The 26,237-nt window shown below is 44.2% G+C and overlaps 1 protein-coding gene and 1 pseudogene across 1 annotated transcript in view; both read right to left on the reverse strand.

Moving 5' to 3' along the window:
* LOC135558058 (band 4.1-like protein 3) overlaps nucleotides 1–8,342 on the reverse strand; it is a 55,485-nt pseudogene extending 47,143 nt beyond the window's left edge.
* LOC135558084 (band 4.1-like protein 3) overlaps nucleotides 1–26,237 on the reverse strand; it is a 151,722-nt gene that overhangs the window by 73,935 nt on the left and 51,550 nt on the right. The gene's annotated exons all lie outside the window — the stretch shown is intronic.

The following is a 26,237-nucleotide window of genomic DNA, read 5'->3' on the forward strand; positions in this document are numbered from 1 at the left end:
TTTACAAACTGCCATTTTGAATGGACCCCAGGAAGAGTAGCTGCTGCCTTGGCAGGAACTAATGGGGATCCATAATAAACCCCAGTAAGAGTAGCTGCTGCAGGAACTAATGGGGATCCATAATAAACCCCAGGAAGAGTCGCTGCTGGCTTGGCTCTGTTCAACTGTAGTGCACTATATAGGGAATAGGGCTCTGTTCAACAGAGTAAACAACCTGCTCAGCACTGTGACCCCCTACTATACTGTACTGTCAGGTGACTAAACGACCTGCTCAGCACTGTGACCCCCTACTATACTGTACTGTCAGGTGACTAAACGACCTGCTCAGCACTGTGACCTACTACACTGTACTGTCAGTGAATTAACAAATCAGTAGCTACGAAGTCTCACCTGGTTATTCCTGGCAGGTGTGCTGTGTCCCGCGGCAGCTGGGAAGTGTTCTGCTGTCTTCTCCTTCCCTGTCTTCTCCTTCCCTGTCTTCTCCTTCCCTCCTTTCCCCTGCTGCTGCTTAGGCTCAGAGTCGGCTCCTGATTCAGTCGTCATGACGAATCACACTGGAACAGAGAGAAAGAGGAGGCGGAAGAGAGGATTTAGATGAGTGAACTAGGAGTCGTTCCATGTCATTTCAGCAGGCCATGATACCCGCCCGATCTCAGCTGGTTAGGAAATTGGTTTTGTAGTTAGAAACAGGTAAGATTGGCATTCCTGAAACATTATATTGTTTAAATAAAAATGTTCTCTGAGAAAGTTGGCTAATTGATTGTACCCATTTTAAATTTATAGGATTCATATAGTATTCAATAAACATAGTACTCAACATCCGATTTGTACTAAACGTTTTCCTACCAATGAGTAAGACATGAGGAATCCCACCACAAACAATAAAAGGTCGCCCACGGACCCCGTCATGCCAATCCCACCCCAACAACCAGAATAAAGTAGAAGTGCTCTGTTTGACAAGTAGTACGATGCTGCGGATTGGAGTATTGCTTCTCCATACTATGTAATGTATTCCCTGTGAATATATATTTTTTTCCTGTTCAGAGAAATTAGTAATTGAAGTCGCTTGTATTATTCACCATAAAGTCGTGTGAAAGTACCATGTTTTGACCACTAGATGCTGCTGTTCCTGCTATACCACCACACTTTTATCCATTTTGCTGGGCTCTTGTGTTTATTAAATATAACATTTTCTTTGCAACTTTGGATTAGAAAAACAATAGTTTTAGATCATAACTAAGAATAGAATTGTGGTTATCCTCACAATTCAAGTCAGTCTTCCATGATTTTTTTTTTTTTTTTTTTAAGCGTTCAGTCTACTGCTCCTACCTCACAGTGACACCCAGCAACTAGGTGGCAGGGTAGCCTAGTGGTTAGAGCATTGGATTAGTAACCCAAATCTGCAAGATCAAATCTCCCCCCGAGTTGACAAGGTAAAAAAAATAATCTGTCGTTCTGCCTCTGAACAAGGCAGTTAACCCACTGTTCCTAGGCAGTCATTGTAAATAAGAAGTCTGACTTGCCTAGTTAAATAACGTTTTTTTTTTTTTTTAAATACAAAAATGAATTAGGTGCGTGGATAGAGTAACAGACTAATAATGGGCAAGTAACAAACCTTTCAACTGGGAAACCATCACTACATTAAGAGGAGGAAACAGAAACCCCTCTCTGATCACCATCCTGGTTGTCGAGGGACGGCCAGACCACGCTGGCAGGCCTCTGGAGACTATGTGGAGCACCTAGAGGTGCATAGTATGGATGTCTGACATATCTGGGAGGGCCAAGACCAGCTATTTTAAACACAGTGTTCCTCCTTCAGGCTTGGGGCTCCTACCCACAGAGAGAGAGATTTAACACAGTGCTTCCTCCTGGGATATCTAAGGGTTCAGGCTTGGGGCTCTTACCCACAGAGAGAGAGATTTAACACAGTGCTTCCTCCGGGGATATCTAAGGGTTCGGGCTTGGGGCTCCTACCCACAGACATGGTAATAGAGAGTCCCCAGGATCCCACAGCCAATAAGGGAAGTACAGGCTGCAAAAACTCTGAATACATAGCGGACGGTTGTAAATGGGACATTTAGTAACTGCATAGTGAAAAACACTGAACAGGGAACAGCTGTGAGGTCATTGTTATGTTATCCGTTACAAGAGAAAGTTCAAGTCCTACAAGGAGGGACCACCGTTCACCGTCTTCAACTCTTGTACCAACTAAGGTATGTTGTTTCACTGTAGCTTGTGTGTACGATAGAATCTACCTTCTCTACCCTTCTCTCTTGGCTGCGTTGACGTGGCGACTGAGCTGGGAATAGGATTACAATGAGATGCCAATCCAGGCTCTGCCAACCCACAACAATACACTACCCACTCACTCAGAGAAGAGAGGGTATTTATTTTTAAAAGGATTTGGATAATGTTGATTTGATTTCGTTATAAATCCAGCCTTGTTTGCATATAACAGAAATAAACCCTTTCAAAGCCATAAGCAGCTTGTTTCTTTAGGCTTGCATCCCAAATGGCAACCTATTCCGTACATAGTGCACTACTTTAGACCAGGGCCCATAGGGTAGTAGTGCACTACTTTAGACCAGGGCCTGTAGTGCACTACTTTAGACCAGGGCCTATAGGGTAGTAGTGTACTACTTTAGACCAGGGCCTGTAGTGCACTACATTAGACCAGGGCCTATAGGGTAGTAGTGCACTACTTTAGACCAGGGCCTGTAGTGCACTACTTTAGACCAGGGCCTATAGGGTAGTAGTGCACTACTTTAGACCAGGGCCTGTAGTGCACTACTTTAGACCAGGGCCTATAGGGTAGTAGTGCACTACTTTTGAGCAGGGCCCATAGGGCAGTAGTGCACAACTTTAGACCAGGACCTATAGGGTAGTAGTGCACTACTTTAGACCAGGGCCCATAGGGTAGTAGTGCACTACTTTAGACCAGGGCCCATAGGGTAGTAGTGCAATATGTAGGGAATAGGATGCCATTTGGGAGACATTATTACTGTTTCTAGAGCTAGAGTTGGACTGGGTGTGACTCCAGAACATGTATTTATTAAGGCTAGAGTTGGACTGGGTGGGACTCCAGAACATGTGTTCATTAAGGCTAGAGTTGGACTGGGTGGGACTCCAGAACATGTGTTTATTAGAGCTAGAGTTGGACTGGGTGGGACTCCAGAACATGTGTTTATTAAGGCTAGAGTTGGACTGGGTGTGACTCCAGAACATGTGTTCATTAAGGCTAGAGTTGGACTGGGTGTGACTCCAGAACATGTGTTTATTAAGGCTAGAGTTGGACTGGGTGGGACTCCAGAACATGTGTTCATTAAGGCTAGAGTTGGACTGGGTGGGACTCCAGAACATGTACTTTAGACCAGGGGTTTATTAAGGCTAGAGTTGGACTGGGTGGGACTCCAGAACATGTGTTTATTAAGGCTAGAGTTGGACTGGGTGGGACTCCAGAACATGTGTTTATTAAGGCTAGAGTTGGACTGGGTGGGACTCCAGAACATGTGTTTATTAAGGCTAGAGTTGGACTGGGTGAGCCTCCAGAACATGTGTTTATTAAGGCTAGAGTTGGACTGGGTGGGACTCCAGAACATGTGTTCATTAAGGCTAGAGTTGGACTGGGTGTGACTCCAGAACATGTGTTTATTAAGGCTAGAGTTGGACTGGGTGAGCCTCCAGAACATGTGTTTATTAAGGCTAGAGTTGGACTGGGTGGGACTCCAGAACATGTGTTTATTAAGGCTAGAGTTGGACTGGGTGGGACTCCAGAACATGTGTTTATTAAGGCTAGAGTTGGACTGGGTGAGCCTCCAGAACATGTGTTTATTAAGGCTAGAGTTGGACTGGGTGGGACTCCAGAACATGTGTTTATTAAGGCTAGAGTTGGACTGGGTGGGACTCCAGAACATGTGTTTATTAAGGCTAGAGTTGGACTGGGTGTGACTCCAGAACATGTGTTTATTAAGGCTAGAGTTGGACTGGGTGTGACTCCAGAACATGTGTTTATTAAGGCTAGAGTTGGACTGGGTGTGACTCCAGAACATGTGTTTATTAGAGCTAGAGTTGGACTGGGTGAGCCTCCAGAACATGTGTTTATTAAGGCTAGAGTTGGACTGGGTGAGCCTCCAGAACATGTGTTTATTAAGGCTAGAGTTGGACTGGGTGTGACTCCAGAACATGTGTTTATTAAGGCTAGAGTTGGACTGGGTGGGACTCCAGAACATGTGTTTATTAAGGCTAGAGTTGGACTGGGTGGGACTCCAGAACATGTGTTTATTAAGGCTAGAGTTGGACTGGGTGGGACTCCAGAACATGTGTTTATTAGAGCTAGAGTTGGACTGGGTGTGACTCCAGAACATGTGTTTATTAAGGCTAGAGTTGGACTGGGTGGGACTCCAGAACATGTGTTTATTAAGGCTAGAGTTGGACTGGGTGTGACTCCAGAACATGTGTTTATTAAGGCTAGAGTTGGACTGGGTGGGACTCCAGAACATGTGTTTATTAAGGCTAGAGTTGGACTGGGTGTGACTCCAGAACATGTGTTTATTAAGGCTAGAGTTGGACTGGGTGTGACTCCAGAACATGTGTTTATTAAGGCTAGAGTTGGACTGGGTGTGACTCCAGAACATGTGTTTATTAAGGCTAGAGTTGGACTGGGTGAGCCTCCAGAACATGTGTTTATTAAGGCTAGAGTTGGACTGGGTGTGACTCCAGAACATGTGTTTATTAAGGCTAGAGTTGGACTGGGTGGGACTCCAGAACATGTGTTTATTAAGGCTAGAGTTGGACTGGGTGGGACTCCAGAACATGTGTTTATTAAGGCTAGAGTTGGACTGGGTGGGACTCCAGAACATGTGTTTATTAAGGCTAGAGTTGGACTGGGTGGGACTCCAGAACATGTGTTTATTAAGGCTAGAGTTGGACTGGGTGAGCCTCCAGAACATGTGTTTATTAAGGCTAGAGTTGGACTGGGTGGGACTCCAGAACATGTGTTTATTAAGGCTAGAGTTGGACTGGGTGAGCCTCCAGAACATGTGTTTATTAAGGCTAGAGTTGGACTGGGTGGGACTCCAGAACATGTGTTTATTAAGGCTAGAGTTGGACTGGAGTGATTCAGGATGCATTAAGATCACCAGATTCATTAAATAGATCCTAAATTATGGCTGGGTGATATCTCCAAAACATCTTATCACAATATTTTTCACATTGAGTGTATTTGATGCTTTTGAAAAATACAAAATAAAGTTAGATATTTGCTTTATCGGTTGTGCATAAACTTAGGGTGGTAGAAGATACATTCTCAATGGTAGAAGTTTGATTAAACAATATAAAAACAACCAGAGGACGCTTCCCACTGTCCATATTTTCAAGCATAGTGATGGCTACATCATGTTATGGGTATGCTTCTAATTGTTAAGGACTGGGGAGTGTTTCAGGATTTAAAAAAAAATGAATGGAATGGAGCTAAGCACAGGCAAAAATCAGAGGAAAACCTGGTTCAGTCTGCTTTCAACCAGGCACTGGGAGATACCAAATCTACACTGGAGTTGCTCACCAAGAAGACAGTGAATGTTCCTGAGTGGCCGAGTAACAGTTTTGACTTTAAATCAACTTGAAAATGGTTTTCCTTACTTTCACTCTGTCAATTAGGTTAGTATTGTGGAGTAACGACAACATCGTTGACCCATCTACCAATAGGTGCCCTTCTTAGTGAAGTCTTGGTGGTTGAATCTGTGTTTGAAATTCACTGACCGTACAGATCATTGTAAGTGTGGGGTACAGAGATGAGGTAGTCATTCAGAAATCATGTTAAACACTATTATTGAACACAGAGTGAGTCCATGCAACTTATTATGTGACTTGTTAAGCAAATATCTACTCCTGAACTAATTTAGGCTTGCCTTGACAAAGAGGTTGAATACTAACTGACACAAGACATTTCAGTTTTTCCATTTGTAAAACACACACACACACACACACACACACACATATAATTGTTTTGCATTATTCCACTTTGACATTATGTGGTATTGTTTGTAAGCCAGTGACGACAAAAATCAACATTCAATCAATTTTCAATTCAGACTAACACAACATTTGTCCAGGGGTATGAATCCTTTCTGTAGGCACTGTACATAACAATCAGAACCCAAGACATCACATACTGTAGCCAACATGGCGTTCAGTACAAAGTGTTCTAGGAGGAATTTAATGTTGATTTGTAATTGCTTTGTAATGCACACCGTTGGACAGGGGCCTGCTGTACAGATTGAGGATGACATGCCATCTGTGCTCCTGTGTGTGTGCTCTGTTACCCAGAACTACAGATCCACAGCTGGACCCCATATCTCTCCTCTCCATCACTCTCATCCTGCTCTCCAGCACTCTCATCACCCCTCTCATCCCTCCCTTCAACACTCTCATCCCTCTTCCCATCTCTGAAACTTCCCAAGTCATCTTGTTGTTCTCCTTCTCCACAAATAGATGAAGAATTCTATGAACAAAACGACCGTACATTTGTTTAGTTTCTTTCTCAAAACAGATGACATTTCACCATAGATATTTTACAACTCCGTGAGTACTTTAAAAATGTCAAAGATTGTGGAAAACACAACTAACCAACAAGGTGCTGTTCACTGTCTGCTTGGTGTGGCTGAGACGTGGATTAGTAGATTTAATAGAGTACAGATGGACCACACCTCTTGATGGGATTAACTGGAACGCTCATTTCTAGATCACATGAAATGTCTGACTACTCTACCAGGGAGATATTAGGATATTTTAGGATATTTCAGATCTTCATAAAATATCAGGCCGACTGTATATCGTACTTCCGAATGGGTCCGACTACATGCAGTAGTGTACCAGGGAGACGCAGTAGGCTACAACATGCTACTGCAGACCATTGCAGGGTTTGTTCACGTCTGTGTTGTATCTCTGTCGGTCTTGACTAGCCTGTACCAGAGACATATTGTTACTGTACTCGATTCCACTTCAGGTCTTGTTCCCTTCAGTGTAACAGGACGTGTCTACTGGTGCTCTAGACGGGTTCTCCAACTGCGCTCACAGTAATGTCCGACTTTTCTACTATACCAGCAACATATTATGCTACTCAAGGTCTTGTACACTTCAAAATGTACCATGATATCACATCTGATAGTATGATAAACTAGCCTGTCACTGTGGCTGATTTAATCAACCGCCATGCTACACGAATCATGATGAGTAATAGCATTAGGTCGGTGTTATACCCGCAGACCGCTGGGAGAGAGTTACCTCCGCTTCCATCCAAACGCTACAGTAGAAGGACGCGTGACCTAAGATGCCTCCTTCTTCCAGCTAACAATAATGATTGGAAAACATGCTGACGACGCCTCTGTAGCACCTTTCGCAAAGCATTGGCAACAACAACAAAACAACATAATGTTAGCATTGCTTAGCTATGCATCTTGTAACGGGGGGGTCAAGTCAGACTGCGACCATACATACTGTGTAGAGAATAGGGTGCTGTGATACTAAGGGGGCTACAACGTAGCCGACTGAAAGATATCCCACATTGGAAACCACTCCCACCGCATTGCAGATCAATAACAGTCAAATGGATTGGAGAGGAGACACATGACGGTGCAGAGGGGTTTTCTTATCAAACCGTCTAGCAAATAAAACATACAGTCGGATGGAAAGAGATTCAATCACAAGGCAGACAATAGCTGACTCGACGTTATCGGTAGTTGACATCCATGATGAATTCATTGCCTCAAAACAAGATGTTTTCCTGCCAGCGTTGGCTAACATGTATTTTTGATCGGTAAAATGATATGATGAAGTACCAGGTTAGACTGTTTGATGAGTGCAGGCTTGTCGTAACGTTAACATAAAGGCACAGCTATTCGCTTCGTAAATAAAATGATATAGTCCGGCAGACTGCTAACATCGTTTTAGACAAGCTATATCGTTATTAACGTTTACAGTGGAACAGACAGACGCGCCAGAAAAGGTTACGACCAACACGAAATAAACATATTGAATGTCATTTTTGGCTATACCGCATGACTGTTTCAGCAAAACAGAAAACGAAGTCCGCTTGTTAATAATGGTCGGGGAGAAATCAGGGAAGCATCGCCTTTACACGTAAAAAAATATATATATTCACATACCAGACAACACGTCTTCCAATCGGTTTAACGACAACAGAATAGAAACTGTATCCGGTACAAAAATGTATGGTAAAGCTCTCTCTGTCTGTCGGTTCCGTATTGCGCAAAACAGTAGATCCGTGGTGTAGCCTGGCTACGGTGAACGGTGGAACCTTCCTTCCGGAGCCTCCGCTATAGCAGCCGTGGTGTTCTCCAACCAGCCTATCAGACCCGACTGTCACAGACGCAGCTCAGCTAGGGATTCTGCCTGTCATATAGTTAATGTTATCAGGGATACGTGGGACGTCCCTACCCTAAAACCCTTTACCGGTTTACATTTCAACTTCAATAGGGTGACGTGAGAGTTGGACTTCCCCAAGGAACCCGAATGGCAAGGACTAGGTGATATTTTGGAGTAGTGGTCCTTGATCTAAGATCAGTTTACATTTCTCTATTATTGATTGGGGCAAGAGATCTTCAGGTCCAAAGAGCAGAGAAGAGCTTTTAGGACCTGAGGACAATCAGACCCACACCCAATCATTAAAAATAAAAATAAAAAAGGGGGACCCGGACGGACCCGAGAACAACCAAACGAAACCCAAACCTAGACCAGGCCCAATTGGACCAGAGTGACAAAAAAAATGATATGTTTATCAGCCACGTTGGTCTTCTGGTTAACAAAACAGTCTTTAAAATGTTGGCTAGGCCTTCTATAAGTCAATAAATGCACCTTATTAGCATGACATAAACATATACAGAGCTATGGTCAGCTCTATCAGTTAAAGTTTCATAGACCCAAGATCTGATGACTTACAGATCTGATCTTGAGGAAAAAGTTAGCATTTTGAACCCAGGCCCACTCAGGTCCCGGGTCGGTTCTCAGGTATTTGGGTGGACCCGTGAAACCTCTAATTGGCGGTTCGTGTCAATGATACAAACCATGGATTGCTGATGCTATGTATTGGCCAATGAGAGGCTTCGAAGCCGTCGGTCGGCCATTATTGGTACGACCAAGAAGGAGCAGTCCACCATAGGAATGAATGGAATTCTACACTATTTAAATTAAACGTTTAAAGGAAAAAATTACATGTATTGAAGTATTTTTGTTGTTGTAGTGGAGACAGTAACATTAGTACTTTCTATTTATATATATATAAATATATTTATATATATTATATATATATATTTACACACACTACCGGTCAAGGGTGTTAGCACACCTCACTCATTCCAGGATTTTTCTTAATTTTACCATTTTCTACATTGTAGAATAATAGTGAAGACATCAAAACTATGAAATAACACGTATGGAATCCTGTAGTAACCAAAAACATGTCTTGAACTTTTGTCCTGAAGTGGATCCTTTGTTCGTACTGCCCAGGACGATTGAACTGATTACAGAGGAGAGTGATGGAGTGCTGCATCAGATGACCTGGCCTCCACAAATCACCCGACCTCAACCCAGTTGAGATGGTTTGGGATGAGTTGGACCGCAGAGTGAAGGAAAAGCAGCCAACAAGTGCTCAGCATATGTGGGAACTCCTTCAAGACTGTTGGAAAAGCATTCCTCATTCATTTGGGACAGCAGGTAGCCTAGTGGTTAGAGCGTAGCGACGGCAGGGAGCCTAGTGGTTAGAGCGTAGGTGTGGCAGGTAGCCAAGTGGTTAGAGCGTAGAGGTGGCAGGTAGCCTAGTGGTTAGAGCGTAGAGGTGGCAGGTAGCCTAGTGGTTAGAGCGTAGAGGTGGCAGGTAGCCTAGTGTTTAGAGCGTAGAGGTGGCAGGTAGCCTAGTGGTTAGAGCGTAGAGGTGGCAGGTAGCCTAGTGGTTAGAGCGTAGAGGTGGCAGGAAGCCTAGTGGTTAGAGCGTAGAGGTGGCAGGAAGCCTAGTGGTTAGAGCGTAGAGGTGGCAGGGTAGCCTAGTGGTTAGAGCGTAGAGGTGGCAGGGTAGCCTAGTGGTTAGAGCGTAGAGGTGGCAGGTAGCCTAGTGGTTAGAGCGTAGGACAATAGATGTTTTACAGTAACAACCTGGTTGGTCAAGAGGCTAACAACAGCTTTAGATGCATGTTGGCAGTATATTAGCCTGAAATACACTACAGGCGCTATATGAGGAAACACACAGACATACTGTACAACACGTGATGTCTGGACTGGACTCCCTGGGGAGTACCCACCCCCACCCAAACAAATGCACTTAAAGGGTGTTAAAAAAGATCTGGGTTCCTTAATTGAATTGGACATGATTCATTTAGCCTGAAAGGGATCTTTGGTTCCTCAGTATCATCCAATTTCTTCTCTCTAACGTACTTTTCAACATGCGGACAGAGTTGACCAGAGAATGCACAGACAGCCTGTCTTCGTTATCGTAAACTGCGTGACCTCGCACCTCTGTGTCACCAACATGTTCCTTTAGTTACCCTGTTGACGTCCTGATACCCATACAGGTGGGACTCGTCGGGGCCTCAGTCCCACCCATTCAGTATACGACGACTGGCCCACTGTGCCCACAATCCTCCTCTTGAGAAGACCGTCTTCTTCACGGTGAACTGCCTTGCACATGTATGCCGCAAGCATTAATCTTCCAGGAGAAGCAGAGTGCCTCATAAATGCAGTGAGTAATCCTAACCTTTGAAATGTGTGTGTGTGTGTGTGTGTGTGTGTGTGTGTGTGTGTGTGCGTAAAGCAGTGGGATAAGTGATGATTGTGGCTGTCGCTCCATATGCTGCTCATAACTGTAGGACCCCTGGTTGTGGGAGTGGTCAGCGATACCCTCCTCTGATTGGTCAGTTCTCAACGACTTGTCTCGTGCCTGGAACAGATTGCCATTTGTGACAATTCCCCTTGCCTACACCCCACTGTCCTCAGCTCACATTCTGAATTACTCATGCTTTCATGTTGAAGTTACAGGAACCAAGACATCACACATAATAGGTCAGGTTGAAGCACACCCACAGTATTAGATCAAAGCTAAGTACATCAGGGATCTTTCTGTGGGCATATTGGTAGTTATGGATTGAAGGAATGGCTATTAACAATTATACAATACAATCATTTAAAAATGTTAAGCCTGGTCCCAAACCTGTTTGTTCTGCCTTGACAACTCTTATGGTCCTATTGTTTGTGTGACCATAGGAGTTGGCAGGGTTAGACAACACAGACAGACCTAGGAGTTAGGAAACACAGACAGCTCTAGGAGTTAGGAAACACAGACAGCTCTAGGAGTTAGGAAACACAGACAGCTCTAGGAGTTAGGAAACACAGACAGTACTAGGAGTTAGGAAACACAGACAGCACTAGGAGTTAGGAAACACAGACAGTACTAGGAGTTAGGAAACACAGACAGTACTAGGACTTAGGAAACACAGACAGCACTAGGAGTTAGGAAACACAGACAGCTCTAGGAGTTAGGAAACACAGACAGCTCTAGGAGTTAGGAAACACAGACAGCTCTAGGAGTTAGGAAACACAGACAGCTCTAGGAGTTAGGAAACACAGACAGTACTAGGACTTAGGAAACACAGACAGCTCTAGGAGTTAGGAAACACAGACAGCTCTAGGACCGGGCTACACAGTTTCACCACTTCAGAGCAACAATATTCTCAAACAGATGTAAAAAGAGAAAGGTCCTGCATCTGAAATGGAACCCTCTTCCCTATATAGTGCACTACTTTAGACCAGAGCCCTATGGAACCCTATTCCCTATATAGTGCACTACTTTAGACCAGAGCCCTATTGAACCCTATTCCCTACATAGTGCACTACTTTAGCCCAGAGCCCTATGGAACCCTCTTCCCTATATAGTGCACTACTTTAGCCCAGAGCCCTATGGAACCCTATTCCCTATATAGTGCACTACTTTAGACCAGAGCCCTTTGGAACCCTCTTCCCTATATAGTGCACTACTTTAGCCCAGAGCCCTATGGAACCCTCTTCCCTATATAGTGCACTACTTTAGCCCAGAGCCCTATGGAACCCTATTCCCTATATAGTGCGCTACTTTAGACCAGAGCCCTATGGAACCCTCTTCCCTATATAGTGCACTACTTTAGACCAGAGCCCTATGGAACCCTCTTCCCTACATAGTGCGCTACTTTAGACCAGAGCCCTATGGAACCCTATTCCCTACATAGTGCGCTACTTTAGACCAGAGCGCTATGGAACCCTCTTCCCTATATAGTGCACTACTTTTGACCAGAGCCCTTTGGAACCCTCTTCCCTACATAGTGCGCTACTTTAGACCAGAGCCCTATGGAACCCTCTTCCCTATATAGTGCACTACTTTAGACCAGAGCCCTTTGGAACCCTCTTCCCTATATAGTGCACTACTTTTGACCAGAGCCCTATGGAACCCTCTTCCCTATATAGTGCACTACTTTAGCCCAGAGCCCTATGGAACCCTCTTCCCTATATAGTGCACTACTTTTGACCAGAGCCCTGTGGGACCCTCTTCCCTATATAGTGCACTACTTTTGACCAGAGCCCTGTGGGACCCTATTCCCTATATAGTGCACTACTTAGGTAGGGAGTCATTTCAGACTCAGCCAGAGACGTCACCACGGCCCACTTGAAAGAGCCTTCAAAGAGAAGCCAACCCTAAGCACTCCACTCCGCTATTAATACCCATAGATACCCACCATCTCCAGCACCATAGCTTTACAAGGCAAAAACCAAGGTCCAAGCAATACTGAAGAGTTGGGAGATAGATAACGGTTATCATCACTGTGCCAGGCGAGATTGATCCGGTATCACACCCCTCTTCACCGACACCAAGGAAGTTTTTGCTAGCCTACGCAAAGCTAATGCTCACGTGTTGCCCAGACCGCACACCTGGCAGAAGGAGGGACTGGGGCAAGGTGAGAGGGGTAAAGTCTCTCTGCTGATGGCACAAGTCTGTGATGACGACACCGACCTACTCAGCCACGAGGCAGGCTCAGCTCAGCTCAGCTCTACTCTGCTCTGCTCAGCTCTATTAGGCTCAGCTCAGCTCTACTCTGCTCAGCTCTATTAGGCTCAGCTCAGCTCTACTCTACTCTGCTCTACTCAGCCACGAGGCAGGCTCAGCTCAGCTCTACTCTACTCTATTCAGCTCAGCTCTACTCTGCTCTACTCTGCTCTACTCTGCTCTACTCTGCTCAGCTCTATTAGGCTCAGCTCTACTCAGCCACGAGGCAGGCTCAGCTCTACTCAGCCACGAGGCAGGCTCAGCTCTACTCAGCCACGAGGCAGGCTCAGCTCAGCTCTACTCTACTCTACTCTATTCAGCTCAGCTCTACTCTACTCTGCTCTACTCTACTCAGCTCTATTAGGCTCAGCTCTACTCAGCCACGAGGCAGGCTCAGCTCAGCTCTACTCTACTCAGCTCAGCTCTACTCAGCTCTGCTCAGCTCTATTAGGCTCAGCTCTACTCAGCCACGAGGCAGGCTCAGCTCAGCTCTACTCTACTCAGCTCAGCTCTACTCTATTCAGCTCAGCTCTACTCTATTCAGCTCAGCTCTACTCTATTCAGCTCAGCTCTACTCTATTCAGCTCAGCTCTACTCAGCTCAGCTCAGCTGTCATGTGATTGCAGGTGGAATACACCACTGTCTCCTTCCCTCTTTCTCTACCAGCGAGTGCGTCAGGGTATGCTGAGTGCGTCAGGGTATGCTGAGTGCGTCAGGGTATGCTGAGTATGCTGAGTGTGTGTGGTGGAATTTCTTCAACCTTTGTGCAGCTTATTGCTACATCATGATAAAGACAGACCAGCTATCACACGTGACTGACCTTTAACCCCAATCTGTGTCTCTCTCTCTCTCTCTCTCACACACACACAGTCCTGCCAAAAAGCTCTCAAGTGTAAGACAGGAGAGTGACTTTGCCTCCTGAACAAACACGATGTTGTGTCAGTATTACAGTCTCAAAATGACAATATGATTGATTCAAATGCCTCAGCTCGATGGGCTACCTGTGTAAAAGTAGCCTAATTCCATACGGACAAAAGAGCTCATCGGATTGGTCAAAATGCCAATTAGTGCAAAAAAATATCAGAACTAGGCTGCCTGTGTAAACACAAGCATACAGACACAGTAAAGTACATCTTATCATTGTTTCATCTCTCAGTGTTGACCCCACTACAGTAGGTCTCAATACCATGTTTCACCTCTCAGTGTTAACCCTACTACAGTAGGTCTCAATACCATGTTGTCTCAGTGTTGACCCTACTACAGTAGGTCTCAATACCATGTTGTAGGTCTCGATACCATGTTTCACCTCTCAGTGTTGACCCTACTACAGTAGGTCTCAATACCATGTTGTCTCAGTGTTGACCCTACTACAGTAGGTCTCAATACCATGTTGTCTCAGTGTTAACCCTACTACAGCAGGTCTCAATACCATGTTGTCTCAGTGTTGACCCTACTACAGTAGGTCTCAATACCATGTTGTCTCAGTGTTGACCCTACTACAGTAGGTCTCAATACCATGTTGTCTCAGTGTTGACCCTACTACAGTAGGTCTCAATACCATGTTGTCTCAGTGTTAACCCTACTACAGTAGGTCTCAATACCATGTTTCATCTCTCAGTGTTGACCCCACTACAGTAGGTCTCAATACCATGTTTCATCTCTCAGTGTTGACCCTACTACAGTAGGTCTCAATACCATGTTGTCTCAGTGTTGACCCCACTACAGTAGGTCTCAATATCATGTTTCATCTCTCAGTGTTGACCCCACTACAGTAGGTCTCAATACCATGTTTCACCTCTCAGTGTTGACCCCACTACAGTAGGTCTCAATACCATGTTTCACCTCTCAGTGTTGACCCTACTACAGTAGGTCTCAATACCATGTTTCACCTCTCAGTGTTGACCCTACTACAGTAGGTCTCAATACCATGTTTCATCTCTCAGTGTTGACCCCACTACAGTAGGTCTCAATACCATGTTTCATCTCTCAGTGTTGACCCCACTACAGTAGGACTCAATACCATGTTTCATCTCTCAGTGTTGACCCCACTACAGTAGGTCTCAATACCATGTTTCACCTCTCAGTGTTAACCCTACTACAGTAGGTCTCAATACCATGTTTCACCTCTCAGTATTGACTCTCAATACCATGTTGTCTCAGTGTTGACCCCACTACAGTAGGTCTCAATACCATGTTTCATCTCTCAGTGTTAACCCTACTACAGTAGGTCTCAATACCATGTTTCACCTCTCAGTATTGACTCTCAATACCATGTTTCACCTCTCAGTGTTAACCCTACTACAGTAGGTCTCAATACCATGTTTCACCTCTCAGTGTTGACCCTACTACAGTAGGTCTCAATACCATGTTTCATCTCAGTGTTAACCCTACTACAGTAGGTCTCAATAGTAAGTTCACTATCACTGGCAAAACAATAAAATGTGACGTTCCATGGACTTCACCCGGCTCCTATCGCCTAAACAGTGGAGGCTGTTGAGGGGAGGACGGTTCATGATAATGTCTGGAATGAAGTGAATGGAATCAAACATATTTAAAAACATGTGTTTGATACTATTCCTTTCCGGGGCCATTATCATGAGCCGTCCTCCCCTCAACAGCCTCCGCTGTTCCTAAGATCTAACCGGACAACTATTTATTTATTTTCCTTCTATATTTCTAGTTCATAAACCCCATTTTTCAACCACTGACCATTGCTCATAGTGAAAAAGAATGAGACAACAAAATAACATACATACTGCCCCTATTTTGAATCAAAACTACATCCATAATTGAACACCATTATGATGATAAGTCACGTACATGTGTACCACAACCAATAGGATTAGTCGGCGCTAGTTCATTGTCAGCAGATATAGTCAGCACCATTGACATAGACCGACGACTGTTTTCTATCTACGGTCAGCAACTTAGTTACATAACTTCTTCGGGTCCTCAGACACTCTTCAGAGACAAGTAGAAAACATCACATGAGAACAGACTGAATACACTTCCCCTTTCCAAACCTAAACCCATCTGTTGCATATGAAGATATCTGCTCTCGGTCAGATGAGCGTGTGTGTGTCTGTACAGGAAAACAAGTTGAGCTTGATCAGCAATTTAAACAAGGAGGAGAATTCAGGAAGGTCTAATGTGAAGGAATTCTGTTAGAAGTGCTGATATCAACATATCACAGTCACAGGACAGGCTTGGGTCATCAGATGCCATATATACGAGAATATTTATTCTGCCGACCAAGATAATAATGTGTCTGCTATGATTACTTCCTGGAACTGTCTTTCACTAAAATCATCAGTGTAATATCTTGATGTTTAGCACGGCGTTTCAATTCAACTGGCGATAAGAAGAATATGTTAAGAGTGTGTACAGTATCTTCATTTGTTGAGAGAACAATGTTATGGGCAAGATTAAATGCAAAAATGATTGTAAAAATAAATAAAAACCTGTGGCTACATGGAGTATATTGCTGTGGTACTCACCATGTCAGTTGCCAGTAGCAGATAGACAGATCGCAGGCAGACAGATCGCAGACAGACAGGTCCCAACATGTTGAAGGACAAAAACTATTCTGTTAATAATTCCCGCGCTGAACATCACCATGTATTGTACCCCTGTTCACCACCGCAGTATTGAATATGTGCACTATTTACAAAATGTATTGATTTTGCTATAAAAACCTCAACAACAAAAAAACACCTCGATCATTCATTGTCAAACTGAGTGCATGGATAGTCGGTTTGGGAAGAGTTTAGGCAAAAAAAGCAGAAAGAATAGTATTTTTTAGTGAAATGTGTCCTGCGACAGAGTGCGATCACAGGGTCACATTTTAACATATACCAAATAACCGCAACCTGTAGTTGTATTTTGGGATGCATATATATATATATATATTCAAAACGTTGACACGTGGTGAAATATGTAATTTCATATTTGTTTCTCAAAATGATCATATGTAATTCCTGAAATGTCGTTTTGGTGCTGAATCATAACGTGCTTTTAGTCTCTAGATGAAAGGGCACAACACATTTTGACAAGTCAACTTATGGTCTACAACATCTGGTTTAAATCAGTCAGATCAGCACGTTTCAAAACTGTCGCTCCTTCTAACAAAATACACTTTCCCAGATTTGATTCTGTCCCATGAAAAAAACAACAACACACACATTATCTCAAACTAAAAGCACGTTACCTGACTCGTGTTCTTCTCAGAAACCCTCGCACAACTCTTTCGCGACCACAGATGTGACAAAACTGTCCTGAAGGAGAAGGATTTCCGACTGTGCGACGCTGATCGCAGATTTGTTTTCTTCACAACTAACTTGCTTCGGGTGGGAAGGTTTTTACAGGCACTACGACCACAGAGTTTTTAAACCCAGAGGCGCAACATCGCGAGATTTCCGGAAACGGTTTTGCGAAACAGACCAAACGGACCAGGACGGGATTTGGGGTTTCAAGAAGTAAAAAAAAAAAACTTCTTTGGTTGTTAATTTTCTCATAATCTAAAGGCACAATTTAGATTCCGATCATGTTATTACTCAAATCTAATAAAAGTGACAAACTTGACACGTTTTAATTTATTTTCGTTTAAAAAAAAAACGTTATATCGAAGGAGTGCCAGTTCGGTGCAAGACGACCATTAGACCCAAAGACGTGTTTCAATACATGACCATTCTGCCGCCCTTCGCTGACAAAACAATTGCGGCTCCCTACTAGAATAGTCCCAATAAGAAAAAGGACGTTAAAAATACGTCTAAAATTCCAGACGTTTGAATTCAGGCTCATTTTCGGTTCTGAGTGAAAGGTGAAAAGACGTCACTTATAGACATATATGTTTTGGTTCAAATCCTGGCTGGTCCAAACCTGATAAAGATCTGAGTCTACAATGGAATTGTATGAATGCAATGTAGTAGGGACAACATTTGTAAAACAGGCCATTGGCTTTATTAGTCCTGATTCCTGTGACTAATGCATTTGGCTATTTAAGCTCTGAATATCAGTTACCCAACTTTATCAGGAGTATATTATATTATATATATTGTAATGACCTGACTAGATCATAAATGAGCAATTGTCCAGACAGAGGCTTGAGTTTGCGAATTGACGGTTTATTAAACCAACTTTACACAGGCTACTGTTTGGGCCGTAGCACACGCCAAAAAAGATAACAGATAACCCACAAGCCAATCGTGACCTTCTCTTGGGAAGCCCAGACGTAAGAGAAAGAGAACAAAAAGCTGAACCTGGTCTTAACTTCCAATGCTCCACCCCCCCTCCACGCCACTCCGCCAACCACCCGAATGCCCGGCATCAGAACATCCCAGGCATTCCCGTGATTGGCAGATAGCAGGTTGATTGACATGTCGGACCCCTGCGAACACCGGGTACTGGTCAGTACAACACAACCACCTCCTAGCCTAACACATAACACACAGCTGTCTGTGCGGGTCGCTACAATATTATTATTATTATATTTATCCTGTTTAGCAATGTGTTTGTGTAACAGTGTAAGTTCAGACCGCTTCCTCACACCGGGCTCGAACCAGGGACCTTCTGCACACATCAACAACTGACACCCACAAAGCATCGTTACCCATCGCTCCACAAAAGTCACTGCCCTTGCAGAGCACAGGGGGAACAACTACTTCAAGGTCTCAGTTAGCGCGCACCATCCGCTAACTAGCTAGCCATTTCACATCGGTTACATTTACACAGTGTGAAATCAGAAGTATTTTATTTTTTTCGCTATGTCAAATTGATACAGATACAAACTTGAAAACACTGATCAAGACAATTTAGCACACGGGATGAATCTCCTGGACAGCAGCTGTGGGTGGCCTGATTGTCCATTCCATATTGTCTATTTTATTCTGACCTGATTGGGCGCCATTTAGGTTTCTCTATCGGAGAAACCGGCATGAATTAAAAATGTGTCTGTCTCATTACAATGTCATCCATTTTATCTCCAGCCTGTAAGCTACAGAAAAGGCCACATCCTCTTTCTACCTTATCCTATATCTGCTACATGATTTATGTACGATTCTTTTGTGGGGGACAGAATGTTTGTGGGGCGCCGCAGCGATGCGTCTCTCTTAACAAGCACTCTGGGGAGGCGTGAAAAAAAAAGCCCTTACACGGTTGAGAGAGAAATTGGGGCACATTGTTATGTGAGTTTTTATGTGTTGTTGGAGGTGCATCTGTTGGTCAGTTTAGCTCAGAAAAGTGCCTACAAGTGTGATCAAGGATTTCTATTGGAAAAGCTTGTTTTAGTCTATCTTCATACTGTTACCGTCTTTGCTACTACTACGGAACGTTCCAACTGCTCTATCGCCACCTCTCTTGGTTTCAATTGTTTGCCCATCAGTTTCAAACACGGCCTATTGGTTAAAGTAATTGGTAAAAGTAATTGGTTAAAGCCAGGGGTGCAACGTTTAGTGTTAGAAGTGGGGGGGGGGGGGGCATTAATGTTATTATGTTGAAATCCAGTCTGATAAACATTCCAAACAGCTTACATGACCACTCAGAGGCATCCTCATCGTCCTAAAGCCTTGACACATTTCGTATCACATTCCAATGATAAAACCGGGGGGGGGGGGGGGCAAAAATGCTATTTCAGAATTTGGGGGGGGGGGCATCCCCAGTGAAAGTTGCACCCCTGGTCAAAGCACACCCACAGGAAGGAGCGCTTCTTAAAATACCTTGAGGCTGACAGAAAAAGCAATAACACATTTTCACCACTAGATGGACATGTTAGACTGATGTAGAGACGTGTGGCTGAGAATACCATTTTCACTGACTAGATTTTCATTGAATAGAGTGTGAATAATGTCAATATTGCTATTTTGGTACAGCATGTACAAGGGAGGGGGGGGGGGTCAGCTAAATGTATCAGGCCATCTACATTAGAGCCCACTATATCTATTCGTAATTAAACATACATCCAACAGTCGAAACCTAACTTTCACCTCAACTCGTCACAAAATCTGAACGATATTCTACCTGAGATTCCATTTCTGGCACATAGAAACACCTAGAAACTATTTCTTAAACTAAATCTTTATTTCATGTCACAGTTTCATTAAATCTACACTTGACGTGTCTCATAGGAACATTTCAGAACAATATAATTCTACTATAGGTATTTTATTTTTTACAAATAATATCTACATTTTTTTTTAATCGAGACAAATTATTGCATTTGTTACATTGAAAAAAAAAACATTGGAATACTTTGACCTAGATATTGATTTGTTGGTTTGTTGGCTTTCAGACCGGAAAAAAATGACAGAAAAAAATTGGTATTTTTTATATATATATATTTATTTATTTTTTCGGTCATTTTTTTCCGGTCTGAAAGCCATGGACACCGTTGACTTTCAGATCACCAACATGAGGTGAACCAACAAATCAATATCTAGGTCAAAGTATTCCAATGTTTTTTTTTCAATATAACAAATATATATATATATATATATATACACATACACATTGGGGTGGCAGGGTAGCCAAGTGGTTAGAGCATTGGACTAGTAACCGAAGGTTGCAAGTTCAAACCCCCGAGCTGACAAGGTACAAATCTGTCGTTCTGTCCCTGAACAGGCAGTTAACCCACTGTTCCTAGGGCTGTCATTGAAAATAAGAATTTGTTCTTAACTGACTTGCCTAGTTAAATAAAGGTAAATAAATAAACATACCAGTGTCCATGTTCTATTGCCATCAACTGTGTACAGCTACAAACCTCAATCCCAAACACGTGGGAAAGAATGACAAGACATGTCATATCTGTTGAAGAACTGGGCACCACCCTGATCACACCCTCTCCTCTGATCTCCTGAGTTCCCTTAAGCCGCACCTTGATTCTAGATGGGGTTTGAGCATCCTCTGATCTCCTGAGGTCCCTTCGGCCACAACTTGATCACCGTCTTTTCCTATTGATATCCATCTAAATGATGCCGAGGCAGAACTATTTAGGGTTCTTCTGTTCTTCTGTTCCTCTGTTGAAGAGCTTTACAGCATCCAGAGATCAGATCAAGAAGAGCTAAAGGTGACCGTTACTCCCCCCCTTTTCCTTCTTCTTCTTCTCCCTGAACGACTGCTACTTCCCTTTCCTCTTCCTGGTTCGAGACGGGCACACAGGAAGTTGCTACATCCACTGCCTCGAAGGACTCTCCGCCCATGGTTTCCAGTTTGATGTATCACTTACTGTTCGACCTCTCCAGACGTGAACAGATGAGCCGCCGGGCCCTGCTGCCTTGGAAGACAGACGATTACAGTGAGGCTGCATTGTAATGCCAACCTGGACAGGTCCCCCCCGGGCTGGAGACTGGAGAGGGAGTTGGGTGACAGACGAGACCCCATCTCCATCATCACCCTGGAGACATGAGTGGGAGGAAGGGGATAGTTGGGAGCCCTGTGGGGCGAGGGTCTGTCCCTGTAGCGCCTTCCTGGTGTTCAGTAAGGGTAATTGCTAGACCCTCTGTTAACTCCTGGGGAGTCAATGACGTCGAGCTCCTTCTGAAGGCATCCTTCTCTTTAGTGCCCAGACTATAGCCTGCTACCTGCTCTTCCTCGATCCCATTTTCAATAAAGTACGAGGCCTGCTCTGAGTTCCACTGCCTGGGGAGCGAGGCCTGCTCTGAGTCCCACTGCCTGGGGACCGAGGCCTGCTCTGAGTCCCACTGCCTGGGGTACGAGGCCTGCTCGGAGTCCCACTGCCTGGGGACCGAGGCCTGCTCGGAGTCCCACTGCCTGGGGTACGAGGCCTGCTCGGAGTCCCACTGCCTGGGGACCGAGGCCTGCTCTGAGTCCCACTGCCTGGGGAGCGAGGCCTGCTCTGAGTCCCACTGCCTGGGGACCGAGGCCTGCTCTGAGTCCCTCTGCCTGGGGAGCGAGGCCTGCTCTGAGTCCCTCTGCCTGGGGAGCGAGGCCTGCTCTGAGTCCCACTGCCTGGGGTAGGACACCTGCTCCGAACACCTGATTAGATAAGATTAGAAAACGTATATGCAATTTATTTTGCAACATATACAATGTACGCTTGTTCAACCATCCTTATCATGCGAGGTCACATTCTATTTTTCTTCACGCATCTAGAGAAACAGACAGTGATCTCGCGTGATCAGGACTGCCAAACGAGGCTATAGAAACTGTATCATATACAGTACCTGCACTTCTGGTCCCTGTAGATACTGTAAACAGTGTCTGTGAATGTCTGGTCGTCTCTAGACCAGCTACGCTGCCTCCCAGCAATCGACGGTCGTCTGGACTGCTGCTCAGTGCTGACGGACTCCCCCTGGTGGCCGGACCCGGTGTTGGAAAGCCAGGAGCTGCCACCAAGCTCTCGCGTTCCACTGGGGTTAAAAGACCCTGAGTAAACAGTGGGAAGAAAAAGGAATGTGAACCTTTTAGAATGACCTGGATTTCTACATAAATTGGTCATACAATTTGATCTGATCTTCATCTAAGTCACAACGATAGACAAACACAGTCTGCCTAAACTATTAACACACAAACAATGATACGTTTTCATGTCTTTACTGAACACACCGTGTGAACATTCACAGTGCAGGGTGGGGAAAGTATGTGAACCTTTGGATTTAATAACTGGTTGACCCTCCTTGGGCAGCAATAACCTCAACCAAACGTTTACTGTAGTTGTGGATCAGACCTGCACAACGGTCAGGGGGAATTTTGGACCATTCCTGTTTACAAAACTGTTTCAGTTCAGCAATATTCTTGGTATAATAATGTTCTTGTTATGTCTGGTGTGAACCGCTCTCTTGAGGTCAAGCCACAGCATCTCAATCGGGTTGAGGTCAGGACCTGACTGGGCCACTCCAGAAGACATATTTTCTTCTGTTCAAACCATTCTGTTGTTGATTTACTTCTGTGTTTTGGGTCGTTGTCCTGTTGCATCACCCAACTTCTGTTGAGCTTCAATTGGCGGACAGATAGCCTTACATTCACCTGCAAAATGTCTTGATAAAATTGGGAATTCATTTTTCCGTTGATGATAGCAAGCTGTCCAGACCCTGAGGCAGCAAAGCAGCCCCAAACCATGATGCTCCCTCCACCAGACTTTACAGTTGCGATGAGGTTTTGATGTTGGTGTGCTGGGCCTCACATAGTGTTGTATGTTCCTTCCAAACAACACAACTTTAGTTTCATCTGTCCACAGAATATTTTTCCAGTAGCGCTGTGGAACATCCAGGTGCTCCTTTGCAAAATGTTTTTTTCTGGACAGCAGTGGCTTCTTCCGTGGTGTCCTCCCATAAACACCATTCTTGTTTCATGTTCTACATATTGTAGACTCATCAACAGAGATGTTAGTATGTTCCAGAGATTTCTGTAAGTCTTTAGCTGACACTCTAGGATTCTTCTGAACCTCATTGAGAATTCTGTGCTGTGATCTTACAGTCATCTTTGCAGAACGGCCACTCTTAGGGAGAGTAGCAACCGTGCAGAAATTTCTCCATTTATAGACAATTTGCCTTACCGTGGACTGACTTTTAGAGATCCTTTTGTAACCCTTTCCAGCTTTATGTCGGGCAACAACTTTTAATCTTAGGTCTTCTGAGATCTCTTTTGTTCGAGGCATGGTTCACATCAGGCAACGCTTCTTGTGAATAACAAATTCACATTTTGTGAGTGTTCTTTATGGGACATGGCAGCTCCTAACCAAAATTTCCAATCTCGTCTCATTGATTCCAGGTGAGCTGACTCCTGACTCCAATTAGCTTTTGGAGAAGTCATTAGCCTAGGGGGTTCACATACTTTTTCCAATGAATAATGTGAATGTTTAAATGATGTATTCAATATAGACAAAAAAATACAATAATTTGTGTGTTATTAGTTTAAGCAGACTGTGTTTGTCTATCGTTGTGACTTAGATGAAGATCAGATCACATTTTATGTCATATTTATGCAGAAATCCAGGTAATTCCTGCCACTGTAATTCTATACATTATTCTGTACCATTAAAAACAACAGCTATTCACTCTTAGAAAATAAACTGCCTTCTATAATCTAAAAGGGTTCTTTGACTTTCCCCATAGGAGAACCATTTTAAAGAACCCCTTTTGCTTCCAGGTAGAACCCTTTTTGGTTCCAGGTAGAACCCTTTATGGTTCCAGGTAGAACCCTTTATGGTTCCAGGTAGAACCCTTTATGGTTCCAGGTAGAAACCTTTTTGTTTCCAGGTAGAACCCTTTATGGTTCCAGGTAGAACCCTTTATGGTTCCAGGTAGAACCCTTTATGGTTCCAGGTAGAACCCTTTTTGGTTCCAGGTAGAACCCTTTATGGTTCCAGGTAGAACCCTTTTTGGTTCCAGGTAGAACCCTTTATGGTTCCAGGTAGAACCCTTTATGGTTCCAGGTAGAACCCTTTTTGGTTCCAGGTAGAACCCTTTTTTTCTCTTGCCACTGTAATTCAACACTACCTCTGGAATGCACGTAGTTGACCAGCCCGTTACTCGGCGAGTATTCCGTGGTCCGTGTGCTGTGGAGGTCGATGACCGTGGAGTAGATATCTCTAAGGTTGATGACTTTGGTCTTCTTGTCTCTGTTCTCGTGAAGCACGGCGTTTGCACAGAGGAAGATAAATATGCCTATCCCCATGACTAAGGGCCCGAACACCTTCAGGTGGTCTGAGGACAGATAGTTGTCCAAGAACTCAGAGAGCAACCCACCTGAAGGATGGGAAGAAGAAGGGGGGGAAATGACTACCCCTTATTTAAGCGGGTTAGTCACTGAGAACACATTTTCTTTTACAATAATGACCTGACCGAGATAAGAGCGAGAGAACCTTTGCAAAGCAGACAGAATGAACAACCTGATGAATGCTTTGTTCTTGTAAGTAAAAATATCTTAAATCTTAGTAAAAAATAACCTACCTGAGGGTATAGGAGGAGGAGGGGTAGATACCGATACAAGTACACTACCATTACCAGATACAAGTACAGATACACTTCCATTGACAAAAACACTAGTCTGGCTCGTCAACTCGACACTCCTCTGATTGGTCAACTCCTCAACAGTCTGGTTGGTCAACTCCCCAACAGTCTGGTTGGTCAACTCCCCAACAGTCTGGTTGGTCAACTCCCCAACAGTCTGGTTGGTCAACTCCTCAACAGTCTGGTTGGTCAACTCCCCAACAGTCTGGTTGGTCAACTCCCCAACAGTCTGGTTGGTCAACTCCTCAACAGTCTGGTTGGTCAACTCCCCAACAGTCTGGTTGGTCAACTCCCCAACAGTTTGGTTGGTCAACTCCCCAACAGTCTGGTTGGTCAACTCCACAACAGTCTGGTTGGTCAACTCCACAACAGTCTGGTTGGTCAACTCCACAACAGTCTGGTTGGTCAACTCCCCAACAGTCTGGTTGGTCAACTCCTCAACAGTCTGGTTGGCTGTGTTGTTATCCTTGTTATTGCTCCAGGTGACAGACACCAGGGGGCTCTTGGAGTAGCTCATCCTGCCGTTGTCTCTCCGCTCCTCCCCTGGTGATACCCCGGATGCATACCCTTGGCTGTGGCCTTCATGTGGCCAGTAGCCCAGTACAGCCATGGCTATCCCAACCATCAACACCACCAGTCCCACCGTGGCCACCAGCCCAGGCGGGGAACACAGGTTGAGTTTCCCCTTCACCTGGATTCGTAAGGAGACAGACATGACATCATTATAATAGAGTTCAGGAATGAATTTTCTAGGATAAACATAGATTTTAACACAGAAACTAGAGCTGTGTTTTGCAAACTCACACGAACTGCACTATTTGTGAGGTGAATTGGGTATGTCGTGTGCTGATTGGTCATAGTATGGATATAGTTAGTGTGCTTATTGGTCATAGTATGGATGTAGTTAGTATGCTTATTGGTCATAGTATGGATATAGTATGGATATAGTTAGTATGCTTATTGGTCATAGAATGGATATAGTTAGTATGCATATTGGTCATAGTATGGATATAGTATGGATATAGTTAGTATGCTTATTGGTCATAGTATGGATATAGTATGGATATAGTTAGTATGCTTATTGGTCATAGTATGGATATAGTATGGATATAGTTAGTATGCTTATTGGTGATATAGTATGGATATAGTTAGTGTGCTTAGTATGGATATAGTATGGATATAGTTAGTGTGCTTAT

This window comes from Oncorhynchus masou, chromosome 17 (assembly GCF_036934945.1).
Source record: "Oncorhynchus masou masou isolate Uvic2021 chromosome 17, UVic_Omas_1.1, whole genome shotgun sequence".
NCBI lineage: Eukaryota > Metazoa > Chordata > Actinopteri > Salmoniformes > Salmonidae > Oncorhynchus > Oncorhynchus masou.